The 15,939-nt window shown below is 37.6% G+C and overlaps 1 non-coding gene across 1 annotated transcript; it reads left to right on the top strand.

The window, feature by feature from the left end:
- Positions 1–14,411: 14,411 nt before the first annotated feature.
- On the top strand, positions 14,412–14,518 carry LOC141624668 (small nucleolar RNA R71). Its single transcript, XR_012534474.1, has one exon. It is a non-coding gene; the product is annotated as a small nucleolar RNA R71 (small nucleolar RNA).
- Positions 14,519–15,939: the final 1,421 nt, after the last annotated feature.

The following is a 15,939-nucleotide window of genomic DNA, read 5'->3' as shown; positions in this document are numbered from 1 at the left end:
ATCACCTATACCTCCACATTCCCATAAATGTTTTGCCTCTTCTTACCCATTACCTCACATATCCATATTTACCTCGGCATGTGTCATGGTCATCTGTTTGGTTGGAATGCATATGTACGGTTGTAGAGATTATTTTCATATTAGACTGCATGCATGTTCTTATAGGTCGAAGTTAGGTGAGTGTCATTACAAAATTTACTTCTTTCTATCTTTTACATATACTCACCCGTATTCATTGTGTGATTTGAGCGACCCGTGAGAGTCCAATTCGATTAGTCTCTATAGTTGACGGTTCAGCAGTTTTTAACGACGTCATAACTCGTTTGCATGACTCACCTTGCTAATTGATTGTTGGTTATTGCATTAAATTGGTTTAGGCTAATCAGTTTGCATTTCGCTCTGAGATTGAACTCGTTCCATTAGGTTTTAGGATCGAGTCTAGTTCTTGCTTGGGGACAAGCAAGGGTTTGGTTTGGGGAAGTTTGATGCGTGTCTAATATATGATGTTTTACACCCTATTTTACACGCATTTCAGAGCTCAATTGAGTAGTTTATGCTACTATTTCCCTTGTTTCGTGTATTTCTTCCTTTTCTTGTGATTTTGTAGGAATATGAAGATTTCAGTGGAAAATAAGCCGAATCCGTCCCTAAGTACTTAGCATTGCATTTGACATGGAGTATTCACTCGAGGAATGAGCTTGGTGCGCGTTTCAAGGCCTAAAGATAGCAAAAGCAAGGGTGCGTACGAGTTTAACAAGCAAAGAAGCATTTCACGATATTGCAGCCTCGTTCAGATGGCTATATCTCGAGTTCTAAAGCAGATAATCGAGTGATTACAACTGGAGGTGAAATCTTATCCTCTTAGCTTTCCAACGCCGCGTAGAACGCCTGATTTGACCAAGTAACGAAGGAATGGCAGCTGTTTTAAGATCGGTGCGCTGCGCAGAATCGTCGAATGCAATTGCATTCAAAGACACCTTTGGTCGATCGACTGGTCATAGTGGTCGATCGACCACCACACGGGTTGATGCGCAAATTAAAAGATCGAGAATTAGAAAGCCCAATGTATTCTTAGGTTTAGGAATAAGAGTGCGTGATATTCCTATATAACTAACCTATGTTTTCAGAATAATTATCAGTTTCAGAGGAGAGACATTAGGTCTCGAGTTTAGCATAATTCACATTCATTATTTTTAGTTTATTCAATAAAGTTCTTGTTTGGCTCTCGGATTTGCTTTCTTGCTATTCAATTCGGTATTCTCTGCTCTATTTTTCAGTATTGCTTTATTTCATTGTTAGTATTAGAATTGTGTAGTTAGAATCCCTAACCCTAGATTTAGTTTTATGCACTTTAATTATTCTAGTATTTCAATTATGAATTCTTATGCTTTAATTACGAATTTCATTGTTGTTATTATCATTAATATGTCAAGGCTAAATCAACCCCGCTAAGATGTAGGGGATCTATGGCGTAGATGGCATTAGAATAGGTGACCTCGCATTAGGGCTTGGTCGTTCGACCGGCTTAACCAACCGGGCCGATCGAGCTTGATTGGTCGATCGACCGGGTAGTCTGGTCGATCGACCGACTTCGCGTCTGGTTTTGCTTTGTTTGTTTCGTTAAGTGCTTTATCTTTCAATGAGACCGAGAGGAGACTTGATAGATGCTTAAACTTGACCATCCCATAGATCGAGAGATAGGAATGGACAATAATTAACGAATTAAAATGACTAAGTTGCTAAGATCGAGAGATAACGTGATTTAGTTTGCATTAGGAATCATTAATCAAGAACGAGAGTTAGTATTAATGAGACTTAGGGATTAGTAGCATAGGCCGAGAGGTAGTTACTATTTGACATGGACCGAGAGGACTTGTTTTCCCCATCCTTCGCGACCGTATTTCGAAGTTACCTAGGATTATGTGCCATCGCAGCTATAGTGAACCGACCGTCTTAGCATTTCTTTTATCATAGTTTACATCTTTTGATACTTTTATTTATTTATTTAATTTATGTTATTAGTTTTAGAAATTATGCATATCAAAACCCCCACAACTGTTACCCTTAGACTGAAATATAGAAACAACTATTATCTCCCTACCTCCCTGCGGATCGACCCTTACTACCGCTTGCTAGTTGTAGTTTGGAAATTATAAATATTATTTTTGGTACTCACTTCGACAGGTATCAACCGTCACAATATGCCTTATGCCGAGTAGATTTGACTTTATTTTGTTGGTAAACCACTTAAATTTCTGAGGTCTTTAGAGCTTCCTAGGCCGGGAACATTAATAAACCGGTCTCATTGTTATTTAGGCTGAAGAATGTGGTCTCCTTGTGGAATATGTAATATCAAACTGCATAAGTGTGACATTAGTTTCTTAGCTTTTGCGCGTTCATATGATTGAGTACATGAGTAGAGGCAGTTCTTATTGTTCAAATATGCCATACATTACCCAGTTTTTGTTAGCCCGTTTGAACCATGTAGCCATTTTATATCCTATTTCTTAGCTACATTCTAGAATTTGCCTACCTTTCTCGGGACAGTCGCAGTTGCTTGAGTCTTTATTGTTATAGCTGCTTTGGTTGGGTTGGGACTTTTATTGTCATGTGGGTAGTAGCTACCTATTTGTAGCAATTGTGTGACCTGCTCTGTTGAAAAAGAAAAATATTATGAAGCAAAGAAAAAAAAAGAAGAGAAAAATGAGATGAAAAGAGAAAAAAAAAAGAAGAAAAAAAAAAGAAAAAGAATTCGAAAAAAGCACAAAAAAAAAGAAAAAAAAAAAGAAAAAAAAGGAAAAAAAAGAAAAGAAAAAAAATTATTGCTTCCTCAAGTTTTGTTGGGAGGTCATGAGTGGTAATTACTGGAGTCTAATGCACATTTGGAGAACACTTTCATTCTCTCATATGTTGTCAAAGTTGAGATAATTTCTCCAGTTGGATGATTATTCTATTTATTATTATATTTGGCTATTGGTTTAGCGCTGCGACTACCGTCTGAGCCTCACGTACCCATACGTGCTTATGCACAAGCCACTTTTATACCCATACCACTTTACCACCATTCTGTCCTTGATTCATGTACTTGGTTTGTTTTGTGAATGCGCACTAGTTGGAGAATCTTCTATCACATTAGATTGCATGCATATTTCATAAGTTGAGTGAGTGTCTTTATTCTTTCTATCTTACATATATCTCATCCCTTATGAGTGCATGAGTGAAACCGCGAGAATCCAACAAAATTGTCTTGCAAGGTTGAAAAGCATCTGGCTAAGTCTCGGTATCATGTCACATCTCGAGTAAGAGCTGCGTTAGTATATTACCCGTGCTTTTAAATTTGTTTTCTTGGCACAATTTTTGGTCATTACTTTGTTATAGATATGGATATCTGGGATTTGTATGTGCCTAGACATTTGCTCTGAGTTATTCATTCACCATATGTTTGTTGTCGTTTGTTTGGTCTGATTGCTTTGCTTGAGGACAAGCAAAGGGTTGGTTTGGGGGAGTTTGATGTATCACTTATATATATATTTTTATAGCTCCTTTCATACCATTTTATATACCGTTTTCGTGCCTTTATGTCATTTATATGCCTTATTTTAATGAATTGTCGATACTGCCGCTATTTTGGATTTCAATGCAGAAATGACGCATTATGAAGATAATCAAGCTAAGATGAGCGTAGCGGAGATGGCATAGTAGAATACACGAAGCATGGCACGAGGAACGAGGTAGCATGAAGGCTAGAAGTGAAAGAAACAAGGAAACCGTCTGTGAAGCTGGTTCCTCGATCGAGTCAAGCAGGGCTCGATCGAGCAATCGTCCTCGATCGAGTCACCTCAGGCTCGATCGAGGAACCTCTCTGGCAGATTATTTTCCGGATTTTCCTAAAACAGATATTTTGTATTATAAATTAGAAACTCGTCGATTATTATTAGGTTACGCTTTATTTTACTTGGAGACGGCTGACTACTCTCTCTAGCTTTAATCTTTCCTTGCTATGGTACTAATCTTTCTTCAGTAATTAATCATTTAAGTTTGTGTTATTCGATTATTATTCTTATTTCATGTTCTTAATTATGTCTTCATTTATCATTATTGTTGTTATCGCTTTGATTATGAGTAGCTAAATTCCCTATCTAGGATAAAGGGGATCTAGGTTAACTAGAAAGGGGAAATTGATTAATTGCTAGTGAAATCGCATAAGTTGTCGTTTGATTATTGTTCTTCTTCTAGTTAATTAACTTAGGCCTGAGTTGTTAATTAGTGTAGCAAATTAATCCTTTCACCGAACGGGTTAGAATTAATATAGGCTGCGATAATCAAATAGATTGTATCTAATTATAGCGACCGCATGTTAGAATCGATCTAAAGGGCATAATAGAGTCGACCGATCTTATGACCTTAGACAGCTTGGTAGATCTAGCAATTGATTAATAGACCCCATATAGTTGACCTAGTGAACCGGAAATCCTAGAATTTTAATATCATTGTTTAAACCTCTTTTTATTACTCGCTATTAGTTGGTTAGATCGCAAACAAAACAAACCCCCATAAAACGGTTGCTTTTAGACAATTTAAATATTTACGGACTTAACTTTTACCGCCTCCCTGTGGATTCGATACCTGTCTTACTGCTAGCTATTCTTGTTAGTCTTGAGATAGTTTTACTTTGATTTGGTGATACGACTTTAGCCATATCAGTCTTCTACCTTCACTTGTTCATGAGCTTAATATGTTAGGATAATTTCAAAAAATCTTCAAGTTCCAAGTGTAGGAACACTCCAATCGGTTGCACCCAAGACATTCCCATAACTCTAATTCATATACTAACTAGGTATTATAAATTAGTAACCTTAAATTTGGATCTAATATAATTTCATTACTACTATAGTAACTTTTGGTCTTATTAGATCTAGAACAAATATTATGCATAGAACAACTTTTATGTGTAGAGAGAATAAGTAAGATATATGCATGAGAATTATGATGATAAAGATGAGAACTTATTCTAATCTTAAAGGGGGGAGGGATGACCGGTTTTTTAGGCTTAGAAAAGGGTGAGCACGCCTTCTCCTTTTTGTCTTCTCAAAACATAGGTAGGCTAGGTCTAGGTTTAGGAGTCATTATTATGTTTTCAGCATCTTATTCTAAGATTAAGACAAAACCCTAAACTCCCATAAACACCCATAAAAACCGGTCCACCCTACAAAAAATGGACTCCATTTTATCTTTGTATTTTTGTCATTCGTAATTTGGTATGACATGTGACAAGTAACATGTCATTAGAAATTTAAATGCATATTTAACTAATTAAATATCATTTTAAATCAAATAAATTACATTCAACAAATTAACAAGTAATTCACAATTACATGTGTATAAAATGGGTCACATTAAGTCGAGTTAATATAATCTATAATATTTTACAATTATGATTAACTAATTACTCTTATCTCAAATGTTTCATAAACATTAATCAATTTTAGTAATATAACATATCAATTACTAAATTGAATCTTATTTAATCACATTATAATAAGATATATAATTCTCACTCACAAATGAAATTTGTTCAATTTAAGGAATTAATTAATCTGTATCGACCTAAAATCAATTAACTTATCAGTTAAGGGAATTGTCCTATAGGTGTGACCTTAAGGGATCAACTGAACACCACCGTCAAACGACAGTAATGTCAAACTCTAGTTAGCCAATCATTACCGATTAATGTTGATCAGTTGACAATATATTGAATTATCCCTGTTGTATTCTTATTTTGAGATTTAATATGTGATCACACTATTGTTGAGGACACATACTCCAACACAATTTTCTCATTTATTTACATTTGCAAACATATTAGTCATAATTCATAATCAACCTTGGTCCTTTATACCATGTCGGTTTAATCCGAGTACGATTATAAATATTGACTAATTACAAAGAAATGAACTTAACATATTAGTTCATATCAAACATTTTCCTCACTTTTATTTCATTTCATTTTTATCTTTATCTTGACCATATCATATGTCACCTAGACCAAACCAATATTTATAACATCACAAACAAATCTACTACTAGTAAAGAGGCAAGTAAAGGTCGGATCCCAAGGGACGGGTATTGATGTAGGATTTTCGATTGCAAGTAGTGGTGTCTAGGGGTGTCACAATTTGGTTTGAGATAAGAAGATCACTAAACTAAATAACAATAAAAGTAAACAAGCAAGATGACTAAAATGAGATGTAAACAATTGATTAAAAGCACTAGGATGTCATGGGTTCATAGGGGATTCATGGGAATTGATCATACAAACATATTCTCAAATTATAAGCAAGCAATTATTGTTGTGATAGGATCGAGTTGGTTTATATCTTACAATCCTAGGAAGGTTTGGGTCCCGGAGCCGAATCGATTAGATTGGACAACACCTATAAGTCGACTTAATCCTCCCTACTCAACTATATGCATGGTCTAATGAGACTCGAGTTGGTTTATATCTTACAAGTCTCATTGAAAAGGTAGGTGATGGGTAAAAAAATGCAAGGATTCATAGGCTCGGATTTCATCAAACATAACATGTGCATAAGTTGAGATCACAACAAGCAAGCAAATAAATTATGTGAACATATTAAATTAAGCATGAATCATCCCCCATGTTGGTTTCCCCTATTTTCCCATTAACCCTAGTTAAGAAAACTACTCACCCATTATCAAGTTTAACATGTTAACAAGGTTGTCAATCATATTAACAAAGCAAAACATGATGAATAAATGAAGATGATTAACAATAATTAAAAAGGGATTAAGAGAATTATACCTAATGATGATTCCAAAATAATAATGCAAAGAATAATAGAAGTACTTGATGATTGATGGAAGGTTGTCAATCTCCCAATAAACCCAAATAATCTTCAATTACCCAAAATAAAAGATGAACAATAGAGAAATTAAGGAAATGAGATTTGTATTAAGACTTGATTAGAAGTTGATTACAAGATTAAAGAGAGATAATATAAACTACACTAAAGATTGATGAGAAGAACATGATAATCTAATTAGACTAATGGGGTATTTATAGTGGGGATTAGGTGCACAAATTAGGGTTACTAAGGGTTTAAATGACGATTAAGTCCTTGAGGAATCGCTCCTCTCAAGAAAAGATACGGGTCTCTTTTTAGCTAGTCTTTCAAAAATATGCGCATCTCGAATGAAGAAAGAAGGGGACGTGTTGCTCTGGAGGACAATCCGAGCGTCCAAAAGGTCGGGACGAGCGGATTGTATAGGTGTTGGACGAGCGGCCTGGCAGCTTGGACGAGCGGCCTGTGGGGCTTCTGGACGGGCGTCCCGATAGGTGAGACGCTCGAATCCCAGTCCAGCTTCTTTTCTTCTTTTCTTCTTTTCTTCTTACAACAATCCTCCGGGATTTTGTCGGGGATGCATGGATCTTCTTCATCATTGCGCATCTACTACATTATGTACAAAGGCCTTCTAGTCTTGTCTTCTCTTTGATGCTTGGTCATTAGATTCGATCAATTTAGCTCTATTTTGCCATGAAAATGCAAGGTTTGCACTCCTCTCCTACCAAGGAAACAAAACCACAAAGAATATGCAAAATAAGGGACTAAAGAAAGTAAATGACCCAAATATGCACTAAAAAGCATAGGAACGAGGCTAATTCGGGGACTAAATATGCTCAAATATTGATCACATCAAATATCCCCAAACCGAACCTTTGCTCGTCCCAAGTAAAGAGGTGACAAAATTAGGACCCTTATTTAAACTAACCTACTAATATAGCCGATATGAGACAATTAGCGGGTCTCACTCCGCCCCTTCAACTCATAACAAGACAACCATGAGGTAGGATGCCTTCTTGTAAGGCAAGGTGGGTCTTGCCAAAATGGCGACACATCCAATCATTAAAGCACACAAAATCAAGTAATGGATGAATCTACAAAAAGAATAGCCACTTTCCTCATCTAAGTGGCGGAAATTATCTAAAGGGAAAGCAATTCAAGGGTACACACTCCTTCATAGATATGGTTTCTTCAAACTACTAAGCCTAGAAGGATACCAATAAATCACCTCCAAGTTGTGTCAAGCTAGGGTACCTTTGTCCTCAATCGTTAAATGCTTTTGTCAAGAATAGGCTCCCTATGGTGTTAGAAAAACTGGAGGATCGCGGAATTCCCCTTCTTGCCTAGACAAGAAGAAGGGTCGTCCCCTCTCTACAATGCACAAAAATGAATACGATGGATAAAGGGATTAATAGTAATTGAGTTTCATTTGAGAGTTTGCTTTTGTTGTTATTTTACTCCCCAATTTCTTATGGCATTTGACATTTGAGAACTCTTTCTTTTTGCCATTTCTTTTGATTTTTGGCATTTCAATACTTGACAACTTTCAACTTTCGCATTTTCTTTTGAACATTTTCAAAGACACCCCAATTAGTAACGAGGGTGCCTTATATTTGAAGCATTAGGAGTCTATTTTTGCTCCTCTTTTCATTTGATACAATTTGCAAACTTTTTGGCTTTTCATTTCATTTCTTGAACTCAAATTTGAATAATTTTTGTACCCATTCCCTTTGATGACAAAATGTGGTAGAACATGGATGAATGATGGTTGCATGGTTTCAAGGGTCACCTTGGAATAAATGGTAGCCAAGGAGTTATCACACCACAAGGTACTCTTGACTAGTCCTTAATCCATGGGTCAAAGGATACTAGCATGACACATCCTAGGTTGTTTTACAAGTATTCTAACAAGCAAAGTCATAGGAATAAAAAGCATCTACTAGGGCCTATATACACTTGTCAAGCTTCCCAATTAGACGGTTTCACAAAAATTTTCTAACATGCAAACTATATGCCATGATGAAACTAACATATATACATCCTAATGTATATGCTTCTACCAACTAGTATGCCAAATAATCTAAATGCAAGTCCTAAATTCACATTGTTTATACCGCATCAATCAAAACAAAGCCACATAGTCATTAACATAAAGAGAAAAAAGGAGATTGGAAAGATCATACCATGCGGTCTTCAATATTCTCATGTCTCGGATGTGTCGTAGTCAATCAATGTGAATAAGGATGAACAACCACAATATATACAAGACTACACTACAAAGGAAATGAACTTTTTTTTGGATTTTCAATTTTACAATTTTTTTTTTGGATTTTTCGAAATTTTGGATTTTTTTTTGATTTTGTATAAAAGTCAAGTTAGAATTTCCCATCCCCACACTAGTATGGGCATTGTCTTCAATGGCCAATACGATAGGAAATTATGCAATGAATATGCATGATTTCTAAACTAAATGCAAACTATACTAAGCTACACTACATGATGCATGTGTTTTTGTTATGGCGGAGAGCATAATTTAAATTAGCTCCTAATGCATATGCATGTACTTCCCCAAACCAAAATAGACATTATTTCTAATGTCATGAATTATGGGGGATTTCATGCACATGGAATGCAATGCATGAAACTAAAGATTGTCATTTTGGATTTTACAAGTCGGGAACAATAATAATGAACACCTTAATGAAGCCAAGGTGTTAGTCCTCCAATGTTGCTAGGACTCCAATAAAATGATCAAGATAAAATAAAAAACAAGAGAAGTGGACAAACCATAAGGGAGGTGTAAGAATGTAGGAGCCTCCAAAGTTTGCTAATCCTCACCCATCGTATCATCATCATCATCATCTCTTAAAGCATCATCAACCTCCATAGATGTGGAATCATGTCCACTCTCACTTTCACTTGCTTGTTCTTCCTCACTTTCCTCTTCCTCTTCTTGGACTTCTTCTTCTTGAACCTCTTCTTCTTCTCCTCCTTCTTGGTCACCACCCTCTTCAACAACCATCTCCTCTCCACCCAGTCTACCACCACTAGGAATGCTAGGAAAGAATACTTCCATATCCGCCCAACTACGCAAAAGACAAGACAGATCAAGAAGTCCTTGCCTAGCTAGATGTAGAAGGGGCGGATATTGGGCCTTGTAAGCATCCACTCTATCATTGTAAGCTTGCTTATGCATTTCCCTCATGAGTAGAGTCAAGTAATCATTTCCTACTTCGACATCTTTGGGTTTGAACTCGTGGTATTCAAATGGGTAAGGTGGGGTGATAATGGAGGAGGAGGGCTTGGCAATTTCGCCCCTTTGTTGTTGAATGATATACCCGGTCTCTTAGGAGAGTGGGATGAGGTAGTTCGGTCGGTGAACATTCAATCGGCAAATTTTGGAAGGCAAGGTGAAGGATCTAGCTTGATTTGTTAACCACCCATATTTGTTGTCAAGAGTGTCATGCTTGACCCACTTGAACTTGTGAATCATGGTGTCCATATCAACAAGATGGCCTCCTTTAACCGGCACATAAGTGTTGTTTTTGTTGAAATCCCGGTTAAAATGCTTAGCCAAATGGGTAACTAGTCCTCCATTGACAATAAAGGCGGTGCCTTCTTTGCCACAATCGACATTAAGCCATCGTTCAACCAAAAGTCTCAGAGCATTGTATGGCTTGGTAAATTCCCTCCCAATGTTCAAGGCCGACTCAAGAAGAATACAATCGAGCTTGGTAAGATGATTTGTGTCATTTCTAGCTATCAAAGTATTCCGAATGACCTTATGCCATACTCTAATGCCCGGATGGTAGACTAGGAGAGCACGGCAATCATGAAAGCGTATGAATTTCTTTCCGGAAATTGCCATCCAAAGAGGAGCGGGGTCATACTTGATAGGAGTCTTTGTATATTTCGGGTTATCACTAAGGCCTAATATCTTACCCAATTCGCCATAAGTTATTCGTCTATCAACATTTTCAAGACGAAAGTCGATGTTGGTTCGAGTCTCCACCCTTGTGACTTTCAAAGAACTTAAAAATCCCAAGGTGAGGGAGGGGTATGTTAATTCTTTCATTGTAAACAATTTACCCAACCCCGTAGACTCAAAGAAGGTTTTGGTTTGCTCAAAAAAACCTAACTTTGACAATGCATCTTCACAAATAAACTTAGTAGGCATGATGGTTTTCTTAGCAACGAGAATGAATTTCTCCCTATGAGAGTCGGAAGTGAAAATTACCTCCGGATAATTGGATAATTGTTCAATGAGTTGTTGATGTTGTAGCTTCCATAAGGGGATCTTGTTGTTGAACCTCCAACCTTGCCTCATGGACTACCAATGCCTTTGACAATTGTTTTGCTTGAAGAGCTAGTTGCCTTTTGGAAAGTGTCTTCTTTTGGGGTGCCTTGTTGCTTCCTTTAGTTCTTGCCATTCTCCTTTGCTTGAATACACCAATGAAAGATTGAAATCTTCAATTTTTAGTGATACCCAAATCGATTTAGGATGAATGAATGTTGTTTTGTATCCTAAAAATCGACTCAAAACTTGAAGATTTTGGTGTTTGAATCACTTGTTGTTGCAAAAGGAGTGATTAATTTTTGTTGCGAGGAAGTTTGGATTTGATTTGGTTGAGTTTGGTTGAGGAAATTTGATTTTGTTGATAGAGAGGATGAGAGTTTTGGGGGTTTTTTGGGTTTTGGGTAGTGTTTGTAGGTTGAAGAAATTAGAATGAAAGGGAGAAGAGGGTTTAAAATACCCGTTATATTTGAAAATGCAGTGGAAGACGAGCGGACCAGGTGTCGGGACGCTCAGATTCATCAAAATTTGGCTCAGGAAAAAACACCACAGGACGAGCGTCTTTCTGGAAAGACGAGCGGATTCTTTGTGGATGGACGAGCGTCTTTCTGGGTGGACGCTCGGACTCCTTTACAGAGAAAATCCCAGAATTTTGCAGCAAAAAGACGAGCGTCTTTCTTGAAGGACGACCGTCCAGAATGAGACGAGCGGATTCTCAGCTGAGACGCTCGGATTCTTTGTCAGACCAGATTTTTGATTTCTGCAGCTCTACCAGACGAGCGTCTGGTAACTTTGGACGCTCGGGTTTCTTCAGGACGAGCGGATTGTTCATTTGGCCGCTCGGATTCTTCCTTGACCACACGGATTCAGGTCCATTTGTGGGCACTTTGTAACCCGTGTCATTTTCATTCTTCAATTCTCGTGTTCTTCATTGTACGGGCACTACAAAGGCATGAATAGCCTAGGCAATTGCTATCCCAACACTAAGGTAAAGCACTACACATCAATAAAATCATAAGTCCCTCCCTCACTTCTCTCAAAATGATGAATATCTTGATCAAGGCACAAAAATATAAATCCAAAAATGACAAAAATGCAATGTAATAATTGAAATGCAAGTTAGGGAGTTAGAATATTTACAAATGGTGGTTTAGGGAGGACTCCACCAAACTCTCATCCAATTTGAGATGTCAAGGGGGCATGTTCAAGGTGTTGTTGATGTTACTCAACACCTTAAAGAAGTAGTCGAAAGCTTGCTCATTATCATGATAAAGGTCCTCAATAGATTTTTGCACTTGTTGTTCTCCATGATGGTCTTGGTTCATAGCATTACCAATATAGGGATTGAATATCCCTTCAAACTCATCATCCCAAAGACCGCAAAATTCGTCTACTTGATCATTAAAAATTTCTTGAGTTGATAGAGACAACTCTCCTTGTTTCTTGTCTTGGCCAATGAGGCCATCTTCTTCACTTGTCATGGGTCAGCTTTTCAAACTCTCATTGTTGCTGTTTTCTTGTTCTTGTGATGAGGCATCATCCACTTTCTTTTTCCATTGAAATTCCAACTTCTTCCTATCATCCTTCCGGCTATAGTGATCAACCATAAAACATGGCTCATGCAATCAGGGAGCTCTCATGGTCTTGTCAAGATTGAAAGTGATGGTTTCATCTCCCACTTCAAGGGTGAGTTCTCCATGCTTCACATCGATCACCGCTCCCGCGGTGTGCAAGAAAGGTCTTCCTAAGATAATAGGAATGTTGGAGTCTTCTTCCATGTCAACAATAACGAAATCCACCGGGATGAAGAATTTTCCAATTCTCACGGGAACATCTTCCCATACACCTAAAGGTGTCTTTGTTGATCTATCCGCCATTAGTAGCGTGATGTTGGTACATTTGAGTTCTCCTATTCCTAGCCTCTTGCTAACCGAATAGTGTCACCAATAGTGCATGGAATGGAGAAACTTCCCAGATCCTTGAGTTTTGGAGGTGAACTCCCTTGAAGGATGGCACTACTCACCTTAGTGAAGGCAATAGTCTCAAGCTTCCGGATTGATTTCTTCTTCGTAAGGATGTCCTTCATGTATTTTGCATAGGCCGGAACGTGATTGATTAATTCCATGAAAGGAATTGAGACTTCTAAATTCTTCACAATTTCCATGAATTTTCCAAGTTGGTCATCAAACTTAGGCTTAGCTTGTTGACTCGGGAATGGAAGTCTAATCACAATGGGCTCCTTCTCTTTGGCCTTTTCTTCACTTTTCTTTTAAACGTCTTGATTGGTGGGTTCTTCTTCCTTTGAGTTTTGCACAACTCTCTCCTTGTCACTAGCTTCCACAACTTCATCCTCAACTTGCTTCTTTGGCCCTTCATATTTCGTACCACTCCTCAAGTGAATGGCACTAACCGTTTCATGTCTTGGGGGATTACTTTGAGGTGGTAATTGCCCCTTTTGTCTTTGAGATCTTGAAGATGCTAGTTGGGTCATTTGAGTTTCCAACATTTTTGTGTGGGCTAGGATGTTGTTGATGGTGATGTCTTTTGTTTGGCTATCTTTTTGCATTTGAGTGAAAAATTCTTGTTGATTCTTTTGCATTTGGAGGACCGCTTTTTGAACATCAAAACCTTGGTCATTTTGTTGATTGTATGGAGTTTGATTTTGATAACCTTGGTTTTGGCTGTAAAAGGGTCTTTGATGTTGGTTTCTCATGGGAGGTGGGGTGTATGTTGGTCGAGGGTTTTGAACATTTGTGCTTTTGTATGAGAGATTTGGGTGGAATTTGGTGTTTTCATTGTAATAGTTGGAATAAGGGGTACTGTATGCTTGAAAAGCATTCACTTGCTCATTTGTTCCCCTACAATCACTTTGGTCATGTCCCAAAGTTCCACAATTCTCAGATATCCCACTTGGGATTGATGAAGATGCCACCATGGCATTAACATGATGCTTTGGTGATTTTGAGGCTTCTTCAAGCTTAGCCATAGCCTTCTCAAACTTCAAGTTGATGGTATCAATATGAGCACTAAGTTGAGCACCCAATTGAGTAATAGAGTCCACTTCATGCTTTCCTCCTATAGTAGCCTTGCGAGGTCTACTATATTGTGAAATATGGACCGCCATTTCCTCAATATTATTCCAAGTTTGGTTATCGTCAACTTCGGTGAACATACCATTTGATCCCATGTTTAGAATGTTTCTTTAGTCTTCATAAAAACCATTCCAAAATTATTGTACCAAGAACCACTCGCTAAGTCCATGATGAGGACATGAGCGACAAGTTCCTTTGAATCGCTCCCAAGCTTCATACAAAGATTATTCGTCCCATTGCTTAAAACCCGTAATTTGAGCTCTTAGCATGTTAGTCTTTTCCGGAGGGTAGAATTTTTTGTAGAAAGCTAGAACCAACTTCTTCCAAGAGTCAATTCCAAGAGTAGCCTTATCAAGGCTCTTCAACCATTGTTTCGCGGTCCCAATTAGAGAAAAAGGAAATAAGACCCATCGAATTTGGTCTTGAGTCACTCCGGTTTGTGAAATCGCATCACAATAGTCACAAAAAGTCTCCATGTGGGAATGAGGGTCTTCACTAGGCATCCCCCCAAATTGGCTTCTTTCGACTAATTGGATAAATGCGGATTTTGCAATGAAATTTCCGGTTAAGTGTTGTGGTGTGAGAGTACCATTAGGTAGGTTCTCCTCGGTTGGTACGGAATGTGATGAGAACTTAGGCATTGTGTGTTGATTGTGTTGTTGATTTTGTGTTCGGTTCTCCTCACCTTCTCTTGCAAAAGGGTTGATGAACTCAATAGTATTTGGTTGAATATCTAAAACCTCACCAATACCTCTCAAAGTATTTCTAGCAAGTCTTCTATTGGTTGTCAAAGTCCTTTCAATTTCGTGATCAATGGGTAACAAGTTACCTTGTGATCTTCTAGACATGCAAAATATCAAACAACTCGAAAACAATTAGAACAAACCTTGAGGAGTTTTACTTCCCCAAGGCAAAGAAAGACACAACTAATAACAATCAAAGAAAATCAAATCAAATTAACACCGTCCCCGGCAACGGCGCCATTTTTGGTCGGTCCGCTTTGAGCTTAGATTTCGGTTACTTGTCGTTAGGAGAACCTAGACCAAAACAATATTTATAACTTCACAAACAACTCTACTACTAGTAAAGTGGCAAGTAAAGGTCGGATCCAAAGGGACGGGTATTGATGTAGGATTTTCGATTGCAAGTAGTGGTGTCTAGGGTGTCACAAATTGGGTTGAGATAAGAAGATCACTAAACTAAATAACAATAAAAGTAAATAAGCAATATGACTAAAATGAGATATAAACAATTGATTAAAAGCACTAGGGTGTCATGGGTTCATAGGGGATTCATGGGAATTGATCATACAAACATATTCTCAAATTATAAGCAAGCAATTATTGTTGTGATAGGATCGAGTTGGTTTATATCTTACAATCCTAGGAAGGTTTGGGTCCCGGGGCCGAATCGATTAGATTGTACAACACCTACAAGTCGACTTAATCCTCCCTACTTAGCTATATACATGGTCTAATGAGACTCGAGTTGGTTTATGTCTTACAAGTCTCATTGAAAAGGTAGGTGATGGGTAAAAAATGCAAAAATTCATAGGCTCGCATTTCATCAAACATAACATGTGCATAAGTTGAGATCACAACAAGCAAGCAAAAAAATTATGTGAACATATTAAATTAAGCATGAATCATCCCCCATGTTGGTTTCCCCTATTTTCCCATTAACCCTAGTT

This window comes from Silene latifolia, chromosome X, assembly GCF_048544455.1.
Source record: "Silene latifolia isolate original U9 population chromosome X, ASM4854445v1, whole genome shotgun sequence".
NCBI lineage: Eukaryota > Viridiplantae > Streptophyta > Magnoliopsida > Caryophyllales > Caryophyllaceae > Silene > Silene latifolia.
This window is presented reverse-complemented; position numbering and strand designations above follow the sequence as displayed.